We start from the raw sequence: 11225 nt of genomic DNA, 5'->3' as shown, positions 1-11225 counted from the left end.
TTTTCGCTCTTCTTGTTCAGCGTGAGTCAATTTTTTTAACGTAAAATTCGGAATATTTTCATTACGATGATTAACATTTGAATAATTTTCATTGCGATTATTAGAAAGTTACTTTTCGGATTGACATTGTGTTGCGTCGAATAATTTGCTCGTTTTTGCGGGTAATTTATAGTCTGTATAGACATTTTTTCAGGCGGACTAATATTTCTATAATTTGGGTTAGGTTTTAAAACATTAACATTTTGATTTCGTTGTGGATTTGGTCTCTCGAAAGTTTCACGATATGAAGGATAATGAGTTTTCATATATTTTTGATAATTGGTTGAGGTCAGGGATGAAGGAAATCAATTAGATGAAAATTCTGCCGACGTTTCGATTTTATTCAAATCATCTTCGGGGCTCTGAAAGAGCAATACAAGGACATTACACAACAATACAGAATGGCCAACTCAAACAAAAATAAAAAATCAGGGATCCCGAACCTGAAGGATCACTTACTTTGAATAGCCATCCAAAAATATGAACATATATAGGAAACTTCACTGACAATCGGAATGAAACAGAATGAAAAAATAATAAAAAGATAAATAAACATAGGCAGCAATGAACAAGTAATCAATAAAAAACATTTTAAAATTAAAAATGGTGACTCACATCATCGGTTGACCCCTATTGTCCACTCAAAAAACACGTAAAATGCTGTCATTATAAAGTACAGGTACGGACGTAACATGAAGGACCGAGACATGAGGGGAACTGAAATACAACCACCGTGAAAAACCTGTTCTGCATTTTCAAAACGCAGTTTTTGATGTACAGTACCTAACTGCACAGTTTCTGTATTTGCAATTCTTCATTTCAAAAATCGAGTATTTGATATTGAGTTAATGATAGAATCATTATGCCAAATGATGGTATCACTGCTCTTGACGGTTGCGATCACAGGGTAGCATACACGTCTATTGCGGTGCAGCATACGCCAAAAGATGGCGCCACCGGCGACGCACTACTCTATATCCTCTACGTAACGGGCGTTTATAGCAGGCACGAACTACGCTGCTTCGGCGATTGACGTAGGAAACTCCTAGGGTTCATTACCCTCCACCCCCAATAGCAGGCCATTCCTCAAATAGCGTGAACTCAACCTTGCACTTACCGCCAAAACATCAAGTGATATTGAAAATTTCCGATTCGCAGAATAGATTTTCTGTTTATAACTAGGAACTTCTCTAGTAGAATATTGTTTCGTAATTGCAAGTTTCGATGTAGTTATTACACAGTGACTGCTATATTTAAAGAGCAGCTTGCTGTACAGTCTTTGCACAGTGAATAAACTGCATATAAAATACAGCTAGCTGTACAGTTTCTGCACCTAACTGCTGCATTTGAAGTGTAGCTTGCTGTGCAGTTTTTGCAAAGTGAATACTGCATTTAAAGTACAGCTTGCTGTACTGTTTTAGCACGTCACTGCTGCATTTGAAGTCATAGACAAACTATAGATAGGCAACTCCGGGGCAAAATTCGGTTCATGTAAAAGCGCCATCTATTGAAACGTATCGGAATTAATGTCGGTAAAATTCAATGAATGCTGACAGCGCCATCTATCGGTTCTTTTTGGCGGTAAGAAATATTGGTGTAATAATTTAAACATTTGTTTTCAGCGAGTTTTTAATTAGACCTGGCGACAACTTTGATTGTTGTCGCCAAATCTAATGAAAAACTCGAGTTCTTTGTGAAAAAGTAATGAATAATGATGCTGTTATGAAAAAAAATTCATTCAATACAATATTCATTTCTACTTGGAACATGACAATAACTTTGCATAATAATACTCAGAAATACATGTGTGTAATATTGGGGAATACATATAACAAACTTAAGGTAAATTCATGTGTTTCACAACAAAATTGTAAAGGCTCTATACTGTTTTCTCTATGGGACTCCAATTACATATAACAAACTGTAAAAGCTCTATTCGGTTTTCCCTATGGGAGAACAAAATTATAAATCAATATAAAAAATGAGTAGCAATCGTTTCAGAAATTAATTAATTTGAAGGAATTTAACAATTTACCTTCAGTACTTGAGATTGTTTGGAATTTCTAAATTTATGAAACGTAGAAAATTGTATGTATAGGATCAATTCATTTAGCTGATTTATAAATTCAATAGAATAAATAAATACAATATTGATAATATATATGAAATTTGAAATAAATATGAGGAGATAAATAGAATCATGAAAGGATAATACCTATCTCCTTTTTTTGTCATCAAGACAGTATCAACGACCCGACCCCTCTTCTTTTGTTTTTGGTTCATTTGTTGAGACATAAAAAAATTGAATGTTGTTCTGTTCACCCTGTTGAGGCAACCCAAGGTGTTTGTTTCTGCTCCTCAATCGGCCCTCCTTTCTTGTTAGATATGTGAGATGCCGGAACTGAGCAAGGTTGAGATTCTGAAAAAATAATGCCAAACATTACACTTGAAAATATACCAATAGAGACTGTATACCTTCTGGAATATATTTCCACTATATTTCTTCAGAATCTTCCTGTCTTGAAGGTTGACATTCTGAAAAATCCAACAATTACACTTTGTACAATAGTTACGAAAGATTACATACCTTCTTAAATAGATTGAGAAACTGTTCTTTCTGTTGCTTTCAAAATATCTTTCGCTTTTTCACTCCCATAACACTTTGTTGGAGCCAGAACCCTAAAATCTTCATCATGCATTTGGGAACACAACAAAATCTCGACATTGTGGGAATATAAATCGGAGAATAACTCGGCAAAATTCAAACTATCAGAGCGTACACAACATGCGTAGCAGGCAATGAAAAGAAAGAGTGAAATATTGGTATCAGGATATGGATTTTAAACACATAAACACAAAAGAAATGGTGTTTGTTGTTTACTTTTTTCCTCAGTCTGGACACTGACATGATATTACATTTCACACGCATGCGCGTCATTTCTGCTGTTTACGATACGTTCCGCTAGATGGCAGCCTTGTCAGCACATTTTAGCGGTTCACGTTGTTTCTAAGCGAGTTTCACCCCCCTGTTTGAAGTGCAGCTTGCTGTATAGTGATTGCAATACCATCGCTGTTTTTTAAGTGCAGCTGTGGCTGTATGTCGAATGCAGTTTGTACTGTACAGTAACTGCACAGTCCACCGGGACATATACGGTCCTTTTTGGTGCAGTTATTGCATTACCGTCACTGCAGTCAATTGAAGCAACAAAGTACAGTTTTTGTACAGTGACTGGATTTCAGTGTTTGCTGGGATACGGCACGCAGGTTGATAATGAAATTTGATTATGATTCAAAAAAGTTTCAAAACATAGTCATAAGGAATTTTCTTCCTAACGACCATACATTCAGCCGTTTTCTTTTAACCTGGCAATTATATTTAAATAAGCTGTATTCAAACTCTCAATATCCGACCACTTATCAATAGATTTGTTATTTTGTTGAATTGATACCATTTCATGTATCAATCTCTTTTTTAAAACTTGCTGACGTCCTATTACTCTTGTTCTCTTTTCTTTTGCTTGGGTTGTGCACATTAATGCTGTCTCTGCGATGTTCACTAATTCTCGTTTCGAGGTATCGACCCATCTGTCCAATGTAAACGCATTCACATTCCTTACAAGGTATTCAATAAATTGTATTGAACAGCATTAATTTTGGTGTCTTCGTTTTCAAACTGGAGTATAATTGTTTGACTGTGTTGCTTGGTTTAAGTGACACCATGGTGTTCGTAGTTTTTAAAACACCAGCAACTCTCTCAGAAAGACCTTATATATGGTATTGAGAAATACTTCAGTTCCATATCTTCCCTACGGTTCGCCATTGTACTCACAGACTCACGCTCAGAGAGAATCCTTTTTATCATGTTTAAAGGAAAGTTATTTTTCAAGAGGAAGTATCTTATCTTCATCATATTATGATCATGGAAACTACTATCTGACAAAGTAAGGGCTCTGTGCTTGATGTTTTTAATTAAATTGAGTTAATGGGCGAAGGGGTGTAATGAGTTATAGTTGAGAAACCTTTCCGAAAAGGTTTCCTTATGGTTCCAGTCCGTTATGAGTCTATTACCCTCTCTCACAACTAGGACATCTAAAAAGGGCCACCATCCTTCTCTACCTCAACTGTAAATTGCAAACGCGGATGAAATAAATTGAATGACGCCAATATAACATCAAGACAATCTGATGGAATTGAGGTTATTATATCATCAACGTACCTCCGAAGAAAAGTTACCTGAAAAAGCAGCCTAGAAAGCGCGTAATTCTGCAGTTCAAACATCACTATGTCCGCAGCTATTGGAGTCAAACAGTTGCCCATACCAAGTCCGAAAATTTGCCTGTAGATCTCATTTTCAAAAATGAAATAGCTGTTATTTACACACAGTTCTAAAAGCTCTAGAAGTTCCTCAAGGGTTAAGAGTGTATTTGGCTCAATTTTATTCCAATATTTTGTTACCAGGTCACAGAGAAGTTCAGTTGGTATATTGCTGAAAAGCGAAATCGCATCAAGTGAGATAAGGGTGTAATCGCTAGACAATTCAATTTCACGAATACTATTGACAAATTCAAGAGAGTCCTAATATCTATCATCTTTAATAAATACATGGTTCGGAAGTTAAGCTAAAAATTTGCTGAGGTTATAAAGCGGACTGCCCACGAAACTAACAATTGGCCGAAGAGGAATACCATCCTTGTGTATTTTAGGCAAGAAATAAATCTACGGACTTACGCCATTTACGCTACGCAAATATCTGTATGTTGATTCATCAATGTGGTTCTGCTTGTAAAGTCTAGATATTATTTTGTTGAGGCAGTTTTGAACCTTTCTGGTAGGATCAGAAGGAAGTTTTTCATACGTGCAATTATCATTGATGATCGAGTAAGCTTTGCTATTGTACTGGTTTTTTGTCATCGCTACGGTGGAGTTACCCTTGTCGCTTTTCAAAATTAATAAACCGTTATGATTTTTAAAAAATTGTTTTGTTTCTTTGATGCTCTTGGAAATGAAATCATTACTGCTGTAGAAATTATTCATATTGTTAAGATAATTAGTTGTTAAATTGATAAATTTATTCCTTTTCTCAACAGATTCACTCTCGTTCACACAAAACGAAAGAACATACTCAGTGTCAACCAGTAATTGTTTAAAAGGTGGAGGATTAAACCTGTTATAGGGCAAATTGAATTTCTCACCCAAACTCAGAAAGTATTGAACATTAGTTGGGATATCAATATCAGTAAGATTACGGAACCAACCTGTATTCTGATTTCAACCTGTGGTCTGATTTGGTAGCTGAGCACGCCTCAAGGACATCACTTTTCGCTTCTGTTTAATTTTTACTGTAGAAAACATCCGACTGTGGTAAACTTCCTGATGGATCGAGAAAGCGTCAAAAATATCTGAATTAACTTTCTACTGTACTTTTGAGCGTATATCTGAAAGAGATCTTTAAAGTGAGTCAACTTTCCAATGCATGTAAGCCACCTCTAAACGAAGAACTTTCCTTTTAAAATTGTTTACAACATTATTACAACTATTAACAAACGGATTACTTGAGTCCAACATTATTGGAAGTACTGTTCTGCAATATTTCTGAATGTGGACTGGAAAAATTCCTTGGTTCTTACCAAGTGAGCCAAAACTTTTTGTGATTCTGGTAGTGGGCCAACTTCCTATTGAGTGTCTGCCAAACCTTCATGTCGGTCATGGTCTCAGATCCATAGATTTCAGCGATCTGTACAAAGAAACCCCTTGCATCGTACATCCTGAGTCATAAAAGTTCTTCCAATTTGTATTGATAATATTAGTTTAATGACCTTCAAATTGATATATTTTTGATAATTGGTTGAGGTCAGGGATGAAGGAAATCAATTAGATGAAAATTCTGCCGACGTTTCGATTTTATTTAAATCATCTTCGGGGCTCTGAAAGAGCAATACGAGGACATTACACAACAATACAGAATGGCCAACTCAAACAAAAATCAAAAATAAGGGATCCCGAACCTAACTTTGAATAGCTATCCAAAAGTATAAACATATATAGGAAACTTTACTGACAATCTGAATGAAACAGAATGAAACAACAATAAAAAGATGAATAAACTTAGGCAGCAATGAACGAGTAATCAATAAAAAACAATTTAAAAATAAAAATGGTTACTCACATCACCGGTTGACTCCTATTGTCCACTCAAAAAACACGTGAAATGGTGTCATTATAAAGTACAGGTACGGACGTAACATGAAGGAACGAGACATGAGGGGAACTGAAATACAACCACCGTGAAAAACTTGTCAATATTTCATACGGCACGCAGGTTGATAATGAAATTTGATTATGATTCAAAAAAATGAGTTTTCACTGGCTGTTGTTGAATCTGAATCGGCTGAGGCGAAAAATTTTGCTGATTATTATAAAATCTATTAACATTATTTCTCGGCTGATGATTAAATGAATAATTATTTCGGTAAGTCGACTGATGATTGCATGCTTTATTCGACGGTTGCAAATTTTTGTTGCGACGTGTTGGTCAATGATGTACATTTAAATGAAATTAGGATGTAATTTTAGTTCTATGATCCAACTAGAGACAGCCATCTGGTTGGATGATTAAAAAAAAAATAAGGTTAGAAAAATGGTCGAAGGTTGTAAGTTGTAATGTCCGAATTTCAGAATAAAAGTGTTAAGTTAGAATAAAAGTGTTTCCATCATCCATCCGCCTAAAAGTAATAGGTTATGGGCCCAGGCACATAATTCTGGAAATTTTGAGCTATTCAAAAATATACTATCGATATATTTCGTCATCTCAACGAAAAGTGAGGTTATCCACGTTTTCGAATTCGAAAGAATATCGAGCAGGAAGGGAAAAATACTTGTTGGAAGAAGAAACAAGGCAGGTATTCGATCAGAATGGATGGAAATAATCAAGTAGCGGTCATCAAGTTGGAGGGAGCCAAAAACTGGAATGTCTGGAAGTTTCAAACGATGGTTCTACTGAGAGGACAAGGATGGCTTGATGTAATTCAGGGTGAACGTGTCAAGCCGGAACCTGACCAGGAAAGAAGAGATTGGGAGGTTACAGATGCCAAAGTTCAAACTTTGTTGGTCACCAGGATGACAGAAGGAGTTATGATACATATTATATCTTGCGAAACTTCAGCAGAAATGTGGAAGAAGCTGCACAGTGTCTATGAGCAGAAAAATGAGACAAGTATTCACATCGCACAACAGCATTTCTTTCAATACAAATATGAGCCTGGAATGGAAATGTCTGTGTTCCTAGCGAAAATTCAGGAGATGCAAAATCAGCTTGGACAACTTGGAGAAGAAATATCTGATAAATTTATAATCACTAAAGTATTAATGTCCCTACCAGATGAATATAAGCACTTTGTTTCAGCTTGGGAGTCTGCACCAGACGATAAGCAAACCATAGATAATTTAGTAGCTCGATTATTAATCGAAGAAGGACGTCTGAAAGAAAAGGCAGAAATGTCAGAGCAACAGTCTTCATCAGCTTTTTTTGTGAAGAATAAAAGATCTGTAAAATGCTATAGATGCGGCAAACTGGGACACATTCAGGGTGCCTGTAAAGTGAAGAAGGAGGAAGGAAATGGTGATGGAAAATGTTTCTACTGTGGTAAAGTAGGTCACTTCAAGGCACAGTGTCGCTTCAGGAAGAACAGCTCAAAAGGAAATCAACAAAGCAACGCATTCGTAGTACATGAAAATAATAACTCTCAAAATTCGAAGTGGTTAGTGGACTCCGGAGCCACCGAGCATATGTGTTATGATAAAACTCTTTTCTCATCGTTCTCACCAGACAATTCCAAGAAAACTGTAATTATAGGTAATGGTGACAGAATTAGTGTGCTAGGTTATGGTCAGATGGCCGTACAAGTATTTAACGGGACAAAGTGGATTGACAGTACCATAGACAATGTTTTGTTTGTACCAGAACTCAAAACGAATTTGTTTTCAGTGAACCGCGCAATGGACAAAGGTTATGTAATGATGACTGATAACAACGCTTGCAAATTTTACAAAAATGAAAAAGTTTGTGCTGTAGCTAATCGTGTAGAAAACTCGTACTATATAGACTTTCGTTATAAACCTGAAAATGCAAACTTCGCGAGTGGTAGAACTCAAAATCTTTTTGAATGGCATGAACGATTGGCCCACCAGAACTTTGAATTTGTAAAGGAAATCCTTAGGAAGAATATCATTGATGTCGAACAAACGACTAACCCAAAATGTGAAAGCTGTATTGAGGGAAAAATGCACCGTTTACCTTTTAAACCAAGTGAGTCATTAACCTCTCAAACAGGTGATATCATACATGCAGACATCTGTGGTCCGATGGAAGAACCATCGATTGGAGGTTCCCGATATTTTGTTTTATTGAAAGATGACTTTTCAAATTATCGTTCAGTTTATTTTATAAAAAATAAACATCAGGTCAGTAACTGCATAGAAAATTTTATCACGAAGGCTGAAAATGTGACTGGGAATCGAATAAAAGTTTTTAGGAGCGATAATGGACTGGAATTCGTAAACAAGGATGTAAATCGTCTGTTTACAAAGCATGGCATAACACATCAGACGACAGTACCTTATACCCCTGAGCAGAATGGCAGGGCGGAAAGGGAGAATAGAACGTTAGTTGAAGCTGCAAGGACTTTGTTATATGCAAGAGGACTATCAAAGCCATTATGGGCAGAAGCAATAAATTTTGCCGTATTTGTATTGAATAGAACGGGAAAAAGCAGAGAAATAGGCAAGTCACCTTATGAGATTTGGACGGGTAAAAAGTATGACATAAACCAGCTCAAGATCTTTGGTACTCCAATGTACGTACTTGTTCCAAAGGAAAAACGAAGGAAATGGGATAAGAAAGGAATGAAAGGCCTATTGATTGGATATGGTGAAGATACGAAAGGCTATAGAGTGTATTTTCAAGATAGAAACACAGTGGAACTGAAGAGAGATGTAGTATTTCTGGAAGAAGAGAAGAAAAATGAGGAAACAATCTTAATAAACTTAAATGAAATCCAAAAGAAGAATGAAGATGGTCATACATCTCAAGAAAATCAAATCCTAGTTACTGAAGAGAGACACCAAGAAGACTCATCGAGTTCATCGGAAAGTGAGCCACTACCAAGCGGGGATGAAGAAATACTGGAGCCAACAACACAACCAACCGTTGAACGAACTAAACGGGTAAGAAAACAGACTTCATTTTACAGATGTAATTATGGTTTCAGTGAGGAGAGTGATCCAAGTTCATACAGGGAGGCCATGAGTAGACAGGACGCCGACAAATGGAAAGAAGCTATGGACCAAGAACTACATACTCTGAAAGAAAACAACACCTGGGAATTGTGTGGGGTACCACCTAATGAAAAAGTCATAAACAGTAAGTGGGTGTTCAAAATCAAAAACTCTGCCAACACAAAACAGTATAAGGCCAGATTAGTAGCTAGAGGGTTCGAACAGGACGATGTAATCGAATTGCATGAAATTTACGCACCTGTTGCAAAATTGTCAACCTTTAGAGTATTTGTATCAATTGCTACCAAATTGAATTTACCTATACATCAAATGGATGTCACTGGCGCATTTTTATATGGTCATATTGATGAAAATTTATTCATAAAATTGCCTGAGGGCGCATATATTGATGATAATGAAAGAATTGTTAAGCTCAATAAGTCATTGTACGGACTCAAAAAATCACCAAAATACTGGAATGAAAAATTTAACTCAACTCTAATTAATGAGGGTTTCACAAGATCAAGAAATGATTCATGTTTGTACACAAAGGGTCATAATCAAAATAGAATTTATGTGCTAATTTATGTTGATGATTTATTGATGTTTAGTGAAAGTGATGAACAAATTAGTAAACTTAAGGTTAAATTAAGGAAGGAGTTTGATATGAAAGATTTGGGATTTGTATCAAGCTTCCTTGGTATTGATGTAAAACAAGATCTAGAAAATTATACTACCGAATTAAGTCAGAAATTTTATTTGGAAAATGTTTTAAAGAAATTTAATATGCAAAACTGTAAACCGATGTCAACACCTATAGATCGAAATTTCAATGTAAAAATCTTAGAATCAGATGATTTATGTTCTGATAAGAACATTGAAAATGAATGCAGAAAAATTATCGGCAGTCTCATGTATGCTGTATCAGGTACCAGACCAGACTTATGTTTTGCTGTATCGTTATTGAGTAGATATCAAAACAAGGCAAATAATGTTTTATTGTCAGCGCTAAAAAGAGTTATGAGGTATATTAAACACACTATTGATTATAAATTGATATATAAGTGTAATAATGATAAACTTATTGCCTATTGTGATGCAGATTGGGGTGGAGACTTGATAGATAGAAAGTCTACCACTGGTTTTTGTGTAATGTTTTCAAATTGTTTAGTGTCTTGGTGTTCAAGAAAACAATGCTCTGTTAGTTTGTCTTCAACCGAATCAGAGTACATTGCAATCAGTATTGCTTCAAGTGAAATTTGCTGGCTTGTTAATTTATTAAAAGACTTTAGCATTGAACAGGTCAACCCCGTGTCACTACTTTGTGATAACCAGTCAGCAATAATGGTTGCAAGTACGGAAAATATTAAAAGGCTCAAACATGTTGATATAAGGTTTCATTTTGTAAAAGATTTAGTTAAGGAAGGTAAAATAGGCTTGACCTACATTAAGACAGAAGATCAGATAGCTGATTTGTTTACAAAAGCATTGTCTGCAAATGTCATCAATAACTTTCGAAGGTCATTAGGGTTAATGTAATTTTTTTTAGAAATGTACTTGATTGAGGAGGGGTGTTGGTCAATGATGTACATTTAAATGAAATTAGGATGTAATTTTAGTTCTATGATCCAACTAGAGACAGCCATCTGGTTGGATGATTAAAAAAAAAATAAGGTTAGAAAAATGGTCGAAGGTTGTAAGTTGTAATGTCCGAATTTCAGAATAAAAGTGTTAAGTTAGAATAAAAGTGTTTCCATCATCCATCCGCCTAAAAGTAATACGACGAATAATTCATATTGTGCCATGTTGCAGAGATAATCCTTCACGGCATTGACCGTTTCGTCGAAAGAAAGTGCATTATTGGTAATCAAATATGTTCTCAATTCTACGGGGGCATTCGAAATTAGCACAGT

The sequence above is a fragment of the Coccinella septempunctata genome, chromosome 5, assembly GCF_907165205.1.
Source record: "Coccinella septempunctata chromosome 5, icCocSept1.1, whole genome shotgun sequence".
Classification (NCBI taxonomy): Eukaryota; Metazoa; Arthropoda; class Insecta; order Coleoptera; family Coccinellidae; genus Coccinella; species Coccinella septempunctata.
This window is presented reverse-complemented; position numbering follows the sequence as displayed.